Raw genomic sequence first — 11,854 nt, 5'->3', positions numbered from 1 at the left:
CTTCACCGCACACAAACACACATTCATGCACACACCCTCTTCTCCAACACTTAACAAAAACCCGACGTGCCCAGAAAATCCTGTCTAATTGTAAAACTCAGGTAAATGAACTATGACAAGTGCAAACCAATCTCCCTCTATCTGTCTCGCTCTCAAGCCATCTGTCTCTCTCTGTGTTTGTCTTTGCTTGGCCTCCATTCAGCTCTTACGTAACTGTGCTGGTGAGAACCTGCTGGCTGTTCAAACAGGTCGGCATCACAGAGGATTAGGGGCTGATGGACACGACCCACATACTGAGACGCTTCCCTGCAGGTAACACACACACACACACATACACACACACCTACACACACACACACACACACACACACACACACACACACACACACACACACACACACACACACACACACACACTCACTCACTCAGATACTGTACACACACTCTTACATGCCCAAACAAAGGAATCTGTTCCTGTCATGTGTGAGGATCAGGGCGATACATAGATAATAGATGGCTGCCAGTGGTGAAACAGGTGACTGCGGTGCTCAAGTCTTATGTGAAAACCAGTTTCGAGGCTACGGATAGACTTTCCTTTGTTCTGCCTCGACTTTTGTTTGAGACATGACTCATTTGTGATTTGTTGCAAATTCAGTAAATCCTTGTGACTTAGTGGTGTGTGGCATTTATTTGTGACCCAGAGATGGCCAGGGTTTTCCTCCTGTGTGTAGGTCAGACTTTCATATATGGAGCTAGTCAGTTAAAAAGTATAGTTTTTCTTACAGTCAATGAATCCCACAATAAGATAAAGACCGACAGAACATTGGTAAATCATTCAATACTTAAGTAATTTTCTAAAAGAGCTGGGCACTGGAGTTTTGAGCAAACAATTAATCAAACTGGAGTTAATAGTGGATTGTTGAGGACTATTTTCAGCAGCGGAGTAATATATATTTGCAGCTCCAGTGAGTATTTCCAACAGCAACAGTGTGGCTCAGTGATGGGTTTTTAATAGCTTTCGCACACCGAGGCACAATATATATCAGGACACACACACACACACACACACACACACACACACACACACACACACACACACACACACACACACACACACACACACACACACACACACAATGGACCTATTTATTAGTGGGATCAATCGTTGTTGGTTTTGTCTTTTCGGGGGATTTGTTGACGATAAGAAAAACAAAGAATATCACCAACTACAATATACTTTAATAGTTTATTTGATGAGTAAGGCACCGTCTGATTTGGGTTTTAGAAGGCGGATACCAGCATTCAGAGACAGACAAGGTTTTAGGAGATGAATGTTAAAATTGTTCTTAAACTGGGTTAACTGGTATTCTAAACTGGATGCTAGAGTGGACAGACTGGTATCGGGTTCCATGACCAGGCAGTACGGCTATAACGTTTACCACACTCTGTGACTGGTCGACGAAACCCGGAGGCAGGACACAGAGTTTAAATACAGCTGAATGTGTGCAGTTGGTCAGATGAGTCTCAGGTGTGGAAGAGAGCTGGTATCTGGAAGCCACGCCCAGCAACACACACACACACACACACACACACACACACACACACACACACACACACACACACACACACACACACACACACACAGAATTAACAACAAAAAAATCATGTTTTAAGTGGATGACAATTACACAGTAGAGGTATATTATTAGAGAGAAGTATCAGCTCCCAATATCAACAATTGGAATGATTGGTCCAACCCTGACAACATGACAAACAGACATGTAAACATGACGAGTTACTAACAAACACCCCCACTACTTAAGGCAGGGTAGATGAAAATACACTCAGGCCTGATAATAAAAGAAGCATGATCGGAGCGGCAATCCTGGTTCATCCCCTTAAACCGTCACCGTGACAATGTGTCCTCATCGGTGGGTAACCACGGCGATGGGAGTGTGGTAAACACGTCTGGATGACCTGTTGAATGTGTGTGTGTGTCTGTTTCTGTGTGTGGATGTTGTGTATACAGCTCTTTAGCATGTGATTACATCATGTACATGCTCATGTATGTGTGTGCATGTGTCACGGTGTGTGTACGTGTTATTGAATAACATGTTCTTATGATGTTCTGTTTGATTGTCAATGTAAAAAGAAAACACGAGGCAGCCGCTCCAGCAACAGTGGATCAGCTGCTAACAACATTAAAGCTAAATCAGCTTCCTGTCAACTCTGTACGTTGAGAATATCAATTATTATTACTCAAAATCTCATCAGAGGAACAGTTTGACATTTTGGGAAATATGCTCTGTGTTATGGATGAATAAAAACACAGATACCACTCTCATTTCTGACTTGATATGCAGCTACAGTCTGCAGCCTTTGAAGCCCATTCCACAATAATGCAGATATAATGGGAAATATGGGCCTCTCGTCCAGATCTGTGTGTCCGTGTGTACATGTAAAACAGAGTGATAGGGAAATGAGGACGTCACATTTTACTTTGCAGATGCCCACTGTTGCTTTGTGTGATGATCATGCTCCAGAAACAACAACAACAGCACTGGTTTCTCTACACTTGGTTAGCAACATGCTAACAATATGCAATATGCTTCTGCTAGGTCTAATTACAAGTTTGCAGCTAAATTTAGCATCACTGCACCACATTGACAGTCACAGGTGTCTGCCCCAATATTAATTTGACCACAGAATTCTTCTCTGTATTCGATGGATCGTTGACCACAGACTTTATCGCCACCTACTGGCCCAGCATGCTTGTTTGAGCATTTGCAGTTGTTTTGTGTTCTCGTCAGGACAGAGATTATATTTAGTAATTCAAAGGTTGCATGGACTGAGTTTTTTACAAACAGAGAGGAAAATATACACTCAAAAAGATATCCGCAGTAGGCCTGAGCTAAACTTAGCATAAAAAGGAAGAAAGCCATGCTAGCCGTTTCCAATCTTTATGCTAAGCTAAAGGCAAAGCCTTTCCTGGATTCTCAACTGACGCTTGGAAAGAAAGCAAATAGGTTGGGTTGGTTTAGTTTCCATGAAAGTTGAAATCGTGGTTCAATCCTCCCAGGCTGCACTGCTTCTAAAAGTGGACCAGATTGTGAAAAGATGCACATTTACAAGTTGGACAAAATGCCAAGGTAAATTTGAGTCAAGCACCCACACAGGTTTTCATGAGAAAGACTGGTAATCGAAAAACCACTGTTAATAAAGGTTACATGGGAGATTCCACTGTGTGGGTGTGATTTCTTGAAGGTGAACGTATGTGAAGTATCTACATCTGAAACAATACTCTTTAGGGGCCGGGTGTAAATGCTCGTAATTGTTTTCCGTTTCGACTGTCTGTTTTTTTGGTTACGCAGAAGACATGACGTAATGGTTAAATCCCCCCATTAAGATTCATTTCAAAACAATTGCTCAGCCATATTTTGGAACTATAAATGTCACAAGCTGTGTTTAGTGACTGCATGTTAAATCCCAACCCCAAATGTCATTTATTTGGTTAGGTTTTTTCAAATTTTAAATGTAGGTTTAACTCCGAAGCAAAGGCATAACTCAAAAGTCAGTCTATGACAGGTTTACTTAATTTCTATATGCGTGTGAGGATATTTAATGAAGGTTCAGGAACACTTGCACACGGAGAGAGACATAAAAAAAGAACAAAAGATTTCTGAAAGAACTCTTTTCAGACATACACTGAACTCCACAGTTCCTCCGTATTTTCTCCAGAGGAGGTGCATGTGTGAATGCAAATGTCAGAGTGAGACGACTTACTCCGTCTGGCCTCCTAGTGTAAAGTCCGTAGAATTCCAGGAGAATCCAATATGTGAACAAAGCAGGGATTCGCTGGGAGCGAGTGGGGGGGTTGATCATGCCATTTACTTCAATTATGTTAATTGTCAATTGTATTAGATTTAGCTGCAACAAAGTTTACCCCTTAAACTCTAAAAGTGTTTTGTGGAATCAAACACTTCACCCACCCCTTCATCGGCATAGTAGTGAGTAGATAATGAGTGAATTACTCTTTTGGGTGAACTATCCCTTTAAGGGGACAATAAATTGAACCTATGAGGAACTCTATCATGAACAGATGTCATGAGATTATGCGTCATTGTGGCTTGACTAACCGTGCTGTTGTTTTTCCTGATGCGGTTCATGGGCTCTATGTTTTTTCTATGACCCTCACCTTTGCACTACTTTCTGCTCGGGGTGAGTGAGCATCTCCCTGTACTCTCTGCCCTCCCTCTCTCTCTTTCTTTCTTCGGTAATTTCCCTCTCATTTTCTTTTATCTGGAGCTGGAGCCGGCTTCCTGCCTAACAATTGGAGGAACCCGGCAGTCAGAGGTGTCACGCTCTCTCATCTCCGTGTATCTCTGCCGCATGCATAGACAGAGCAGACACACACACACACACACACACACACACACACACACACACACACACACACACACACACACACACACACACTGCAGACAGCTGGTAGGATGAGGGAATTCTCCAGGAAGCACTAGTTCCTGTCCAGCGGTTCATGGATGTTGACTGTTTAACTATGGATTTAGTTTGAGTTCAGTTTATTTTCTCAACATTTCACATAACTTCAATAGTTCAGATGTGTGTCAAGAGATTTCAGTGCAAAGAGGTCACTGTCACAGCAAAACTGCAGTTTTTTTCAGAATATTCCCATGTATTATTACTAGGATCTTTTTAGGAGTGGCCATTGTTTCTAGTGGTTATGATAACATTGAACTTGTGAGTATAATTGCTGAGCTCTAGGAGCATACACACACATACATACACAGTGAAAAGAGAGAGACAATTAAGTCTTTAAGACAGTGCATGGAACCTCCCACACCTTCCAGAGGTCGAGTACACATCCTCCAACAACAGACAATCAGCCTCTTTCTTTTATCGTGCGTACAAGTGCGGTGCCATGAATGCCTTCGAGGAAAGATTGGTCTAACTGTAGTAGGTGTGGCATCCTCATTATTGAAAGGTCAACATGCCTCACCCCTTGGCTCTGCTGGCAGGCTTTTCATCCAGTTTGGATCAAATACAAACACCTTCACCTTCAGGTGTGGCCAAACAACAGAGTGTAACTGTAGCTGTGTGGATCCAATGTGGTCCCTCATCCATTGCTTTACCGCAGAAATAAGTACGGACTTTCTGCGTTTCACACGTGAACAACGCAGCAGGACTTTCTCTACTCAGACGCATTCACAACAACACAGAAATCCCTGGAGGGTTCAGGTGAGGGGTGCAGCACGATCGCAGGACATAATGTATTAATTCCACTGCAGAGATCACTTGTTTTTTACCTTTCAGCGAATCAACACCAGCGTCGGCCCTTATCACCAAAAGCTCTCTCGACATCTTTGTCTGCATCCTTTACGTGCATGGCACCGCTTTTTCATTCTATTATATGTGATTTAGATCATCTGCCTAAACTGTTGACTTGTGTATGTATCACCAGACTGCTCTTGTTTCTTGCCCCATCACAATCTGTAGTGATTTGGCGTTTTTCAGCAAATTGCTTCGATGAGTGCAATGTTATCACATCCAATATGAAATCATGGTCAAAACTACAAACTGTATAAACAGGATTATCATTCAAGGTTACATATGGCACTTTTTGAGTTTGACAAACAGGGATATAAAAAGGCCTGAGCTCCCACTGTGGATTCAGACCACTGGGTGAGGCTAGGGGAAATCCTACAGCCGCTTCACTGGATGACTCGTGGTTTTTCAGCTACAATTTCTGCAGAATTCTGCAGCGGTCATGGCGACTGTGTAAAGTTTGTCTTTTCAAAGTTGCGGGTAGCCAACGACTGGTGCCAGCTTTCTGTGTTAGCGAGTGCCGTGATGCCATAAGTGATTATGTCGTGTTGAGATATTATGCATAGGTGAAATATACTTCTTAATAATGATTTCATGGGAAAACAGAGTCATAACAACTTATGACTGACCTTACCTAACACAGTCACACAGAATCAGCACACAGACTGTACACACACACACTGGAAAACAGCTGGAGGCTGCCCTGGGTGCAGTGGGCCACTGTGTTGATTGACACGTGCTTTAACAGGCCGTGATTGGCTCTAATCTCACCTGAGATGGAGCAGTTGCTTACCACTGTCTGCGGTATCAACATACACACACACACAGAGAAGCAGTCGTGCATACCCTCATACACACACCTACCTAACCCCCTGCCTCTCTACACTAACAATACCCCCTCAATGTCTCAAACTGTGTCCCTCCAAACTTCATCCATCCCTCGTTCATTTGGAAATGAAGACATTCTTTTTGATCTGCATAGGAATTTCCCTCTCTCCCATCTTTAGGACAGAGGGTGAGAGAGTCGCACAATGTACCAGTTAAAAAGACTTGGTCTCCATTGAAACTGGGCCCTCTACACTCCCTGTAGAGCCCCTGGGGCCCCCATTATGGTTCTGGCCTCTATAGAAGGAGCTGCGGCGCTGAACACTGGGCCTCCTTGTATTCTCCCGTTGCCCCAGCCGAGAGCCATTGACAAGCCCCACAATGTCCCGGGCGCTCCTTTACAGTAGAGAAGGGCTCTTTTCTCTAAAGGGTGGCTCGGGACTCAGAGAGGGGGACCTACTTTTTCACAAGGAGCCCTCTCCAATAGAGGCATCTGCAATCTGTTGCTTGCCCCCAGCCCAGTCCAGCCCCTTCTCCCCTTCAGCTCCTTTTTATTGCAAACCGGCCACGAACAAGGACAAATCGACCATGAATTCTTCAGCGCCTGGCAGCCGCTGCCCACTCCAGCTCTGTAAACCCTCTCTCCCTTTTTCGTCTTTTTCTTGCTCTCTCCCCTCTCTCTCTCTCTGAGCATTCAGTCTCCCTCCCTCGCTCTCTGACTCCGGCTTTTGTCCAAAAAAAAGCCCTGGAGGCCTGTTTTTTCCTAGACTACCCTTTTTACTTCCCTACTGCTCCCTCCTCATGTGTATCTTTCAACTGCTTCCCGCTCTCTCTCTACGGGAATGAAGTGGCGAATACAGGAGGTGAGAGGGCTAACGAAGAGAGCTCCCAATGAAAGGCCTTTATACTGCGCTGCAGAATGAGAATCTTTTTAACAGGGGTACATCCATCTTCCACCTACCACATCCAATGTCCCTATCCACCCCGTGAGATAAACACAGATAGAAGACAAGAGATACAAGATAATACCAAATCCCACAGTTCATACCATTAATGTGGAAGAAGTTGTCACTTAAACTCAAAGCTTTGATTTGAACTTTGAAAATCTAGTGAGGATGCCTGCCACCCTGTCAGTAAATGTCTGTCTGTCAGTGTGGCGTCTTCCTGTCCGTCTAAAGCAACTTCCATGTAGTGACTTGGCTTCAGAGAGTCACACAATAGCTGCACTATAATGGGACCAAAGAGCTCAAAGGAGACTCATTCAAGCCAGAATGCCATTTAAACCCACCTGTTTTTATCCTCTCCATCCTCACATCCTTCCTTTACAGAGGAGCAGGGTGCAGTTCAAGGGCTATATAGCTGGCTGTATTGCCTCTGACACACACACACATGCGCGTCTCTCTATAGTTGTGAGGACCCTCATTGACATAATGCATTCCCTAGCCCCTCACCCTAACCTTAACTATCATAACTAAATGCCTAACCCTAACCTTGATCTAAACCTAATTCTAACCCTAACCCTAAAACCAAGTCTTAACCCTCAATAAGCCAATTTAATTCGTGTGGACTAGCCATAATGTCCTAACAACGTCAAAATGTGTACACAATGATGGTATTGAACCAAAATTGGCCCTCATAACAACAGATAGACATGCACGCGCACACACACACACACACACACACACACACACACACACACACTCACACAGATACTGGGTGTTTAACATCTAAGCTGGCATGTAATCCACATATAGGAACTTTGTGAAGCTCTGCCAGCCTAGCTGTCCAGTAGAACAGATGGCAATTTACATTCACATTTATATTCAACAGACATTTAAAACATACTCACAGAGACAGACACTACACTATCTGAACAAACAAAACATAGTGCAAGTTAATATAGGTGAACATAAATCAAAGCAAATAACAAATAGTCTATCTTGTCTTGTTTTCAATTTTGAGACTGAGTTAGCTCTCAAAAAACATGATCGTTGATAAATTGATGTGTTTTAGCTTTATCTGAGAACAAGGCTGATGATCGCAGTGAAGGAGAGGGGCAACTCACCTTGTTCACAGAAAAAGTGCAGATGAGGGGATAGAGTAGGGTGAGAATACCATTTGATCATCATTTTGATCAACTGCTAATATAAAAAAATAAATAAAAAAGGATTTAAGGACAACAACACAACCATTTTTTATCACCTGTACACACAAATATCACTGCTAGAAAAAAAAGCATGTGACATTTGCTGTTAGTTATGGAAGCGATTTTAGAGCGAGCCTCATTTAAAGGCTCAAAAAAAGCTCACGAAGAACTAATGCCACATGAAACCTCTTCCTCAAACGCTCACATAGAAACGTGTACATGTTTGAACCCGCACTCTGGCACCTGCAGTAAATATAATATCCCTGCAAACACAGGACCTTGGTCACACAAGCCCTGTCAAGGCCACTCGCATCATCTTTCCTCCTCCCTTGCCCTCTGTAAAGCCCAGGGGATCCAGTCATCCAAGGCCACTCCTCTGTGCACATCTGCTGTGCTGGACAGCCAGGCTGGCAGGCGAGGCGAGGGGCCGATTTGGGGCCCGGTGGTCAGGGTACTTGGCTTTGGAAAGGCTTGAGTGTTGGGGGGGGGATGGCAGCTGGATGGAGGGGCGGGTGAGATGCCTTAGAGCAGTGCGCGGGCTTCCATGGAGATACTGTCTTACAGTGTTTACAACCTCCAATAGCGTGTCCGACCTCTCCTCCCTACCCCTCTATTCCTCCACAGGCCCACTGCGTCCCTCCTCTTCTAATGTAAATGTCGGGGGCTGGCAAGCTGATGAGTGTGTGGGTGTGTTTGTCTGTGTGTGTGTGTGTGTGTGTGTGTGCGCTAAGTTGTTTTGCTGATTCTCTGCCTTCCCTCTGTGTTCTTGTTGAAGCAGTGCTTTACGGTGTCAGCCTTTCATTTTATAACTCTCTCTATCTTTTCACTTGGTTTTATAAGAGGGTCTGTTCGTCCAGGCCTGCTGCCCACCAAAGGCCGGTGTTGGTGCCATCGGGCATTCACACTGCCACCTATTAAAGTGAGTGAAAGGTGGCGGGACTTAAGAGTGCTGTCTGGCCCCGAGCAGCGGGCACCTGGCAGTGACCATGTGCCAGGCTGGACACCAGGCCAACAACACCCATCTGACCAAGTCATTTTAGACCTGAAATCTAATGTTTCTCAGTCTGAATAATTCATATGGAAGAATTATACATTCATTTGTAACCAAAGCTGTCATTAGATAATTCAGAACATCAACGATTTGATTCTCATCTCAACAAAAAAGCTGAAGTGGAACCAGTGTCTAAGCTTCCAGACTTTGGGTGGGTGTCTTCAGGAGGAAAAAGAGGCACCATACAGGTAGAAAACACTGATGGAGATGTCAAGAGAACTTTTAGTGTTTAAGATCTGATTTGCAGTAAAAAAAACATTCAGTTTGACTTCTGAATTTGAATTCTCAGGTTTATTTGCTTGTGTTAGTGATTTATCTCTACTTGAGATTGGACAAGTCAACAAACTTGCTTCTCAGTAATCTGCTCTTCTCAGAGGCTCTAAATGTTTTTCTTTGAATACAGGAAAAATCGAAATCTTTTTTTCTTTCTTTCATTGGTTTCTGTATCTCTACCGAGAAGAAATCAATCAATTAAAGATTTGGCTAAAAGCAATCAGTCAGTGGGTTAAAGGTAATGACTCACACGGCCGTCTGAGACGAATGTTCTAAATGAGTGAGATAGCGGGTGGAGGAACAATGAACCGAGTGAGAAACTGTGAAAACAACGGTGACTCATTTCTAACTGCACTGGATCAGACAGCACTTTCTTTTCTTAGAGTTAGCAGCTTCACAATAACTCACCTACAGTTACACAGTCAGAGGGAGAATAAGATGCACACGCACCCGCACACACCATTCAGGCAGCTAGACAACTAGCAGACTGCTGATTGATTTCTGTGGGTAAGAACAGAAGCACCTGACCATTAGTGGAGAATGAGGGGTGGAGCCCGTACAGAGGGGGTTTTTACAAGCCCAGTGTGACTGACAAAAACACCGGGGAACTGTGTGTGTGTGTGTGTGTGTGTGTGTGTGTGTGTGTGTGTGTGTGTGTGTGTGTGTGTGAGTGTGTGTTTGTGTTTGAGAAAGCGAAAGAGGGAGTATCTGGAGTAGTGTGTTTCTCTGTGTGCAAGTATGTGTGCCTTTCTTCTGGAGTGTGTGTGTGGGTGAGACACAAAAAAGGAAACTTTCACTCTGTGTGTGTGTGTGTGTGTGTGTGTGTGTGTGTGTGTAATGTTGTAATGTGTGTATGTTGCAGGGAAGAGGAGGAGGCTCTCATCATTCCCATCAGTCCAGCTGTGCCTCTTTTTATCCGCACTTCCGAAGCCCATCAAGTTTGCTTTTTCACGCCCCCAACCCCATGCACACACACGCACACACACACACACTTCCACACCAGTGCACTTGACAGAATCTTGGTCGACCGCTGCACATCAAAGGCAGCGAGAGGAGAAACAGCCTTGTTGAAGGAGACGAGACCCCCCTCTCCTCCTCCTCCTCCAGCCTCTATCTCAGGACCCCCTGCTCGCCTCTTTTGTTGAGTCACTTTTTCTTTCCTCCCCTCCCTCCTTAGCTCTTTCTTCCCTACCTATCCTATTCATTGAGGAGACTGTAAAAAGGGGGGAAAGAAACAAGAAGATGACCAAGTTCATAAAGGGCCCCCACTCTGCTCAGGGGTCCATTGTGGGACTGGGAAGACGGCGGTGGGGGTGTAAAAATCAATATGCCCGCACACTGGGTGAAATGCTGGGCCTTTTTTTCTGGTGACAGTGGGAAGAGGGGGAATAGTTTCATGAAGAAACGAGAAGGGGGGGGGTGAGGAGATGAAAGTTTCATCTTCATATGTAACTGTGCTGTACATATCAGTGTGTGTGCTTCACTGCGGCCAGAATGACTTGCCGCATTGGAATAAGCTCATTCACAACTGAAAACGTGAAAAGGTGAGAGAAACCAACTGCGAAAACATGAAGTGTGATTAAAGTGATTTCTGCTGCTGATAACTTCCACAGGAAATATTTTTTTCCATCTCTTCTGTTACAATTCAGCCTAAGTCTGCGACGCAACATTTATGGTGCTTTTGTTCAATGTAAAACACGAGTCGGAAAAGGGCCTCTTCAGAGCTGGAATCAACATCAGTCCTGAGGAATCAAATCACAAGTGCTCAGTTCTGAGTAAATGTGTGCACACTTGGCATTAACATGTGTCCTGAATGAGTCACCTGTGACAACTTGTGATCAGATCTCATTTCCCCGCTCTATTTGCAAATAAACATGTTCATCTTTGCTGTTCCCTAAGAACAAATGATGTTGTTTTTACCCAGTGTGTGTTTACAGATGTGTCTGATGTCACTGTGTTTGTGTGTCAGTGTATGTGTGTGTCTGTGTGTGCCCCTTCACTTTTTTATAAAGAGCTCTATGAAATTAAATAACAAACAGTACAGAAACATTCCACATAATAAACCATATGAAATGAGTCTGTATGGCTGTGATAGGAAACACCAACACAACAGTCTGAAGTTGTTTGAAGGAAAGACCTTTTTTCCAGCAGTGACTGTCGTGCTATTATTGTAAAAGAGCTCATCTGGAAACAATTGCATGCACTAAAGGAGCATA

The 11,854-nt window shown here is 44.1% G+C and overlaps 1 long non-coding RNA gene across 1 annotated transcript in view; it reads left to right on the top strand.

The window, feature by feature from the left end:
- Nucleotides 1-215: 215 nt before the first annotated feature.
- LOC118119254 overlaps nt 216-11,854 on the top strand; it is a 78,344-nt gene continuing 66,705 nt past the window's right edge. Inside the window, exon 1 of the long non-coding RNA XR_004698062.2 lies at nt 216-312. This is a non-coding gene — a long non-coding RNA (uncharacterized LOC118119254). The remainder of the gene's footprint in view (nt 313-11,854) is intronic.

The sequence above is a fragment of the Hippoglossus stenolepis genome, chromosome 12 (assembly GCF_022539355.2).
Source record: "Hippoglossus stenolepis isolate QCI-W04-F060 chromosome 12, HSTE1.2, whole genome shotgun sequence".
Classification (NCBI taxonomy): Eukaryota; Metazoa; Chordata; class Actinopteri; order Pleuronectiformes; family Pleuronectidae; genus Hippoglossus; species Hippoglossus stenolepis.
Note: the sequence above shows the minus strand (reverse complement) of the source record. Positions and strands in the feature narration are given on the sequence as shown.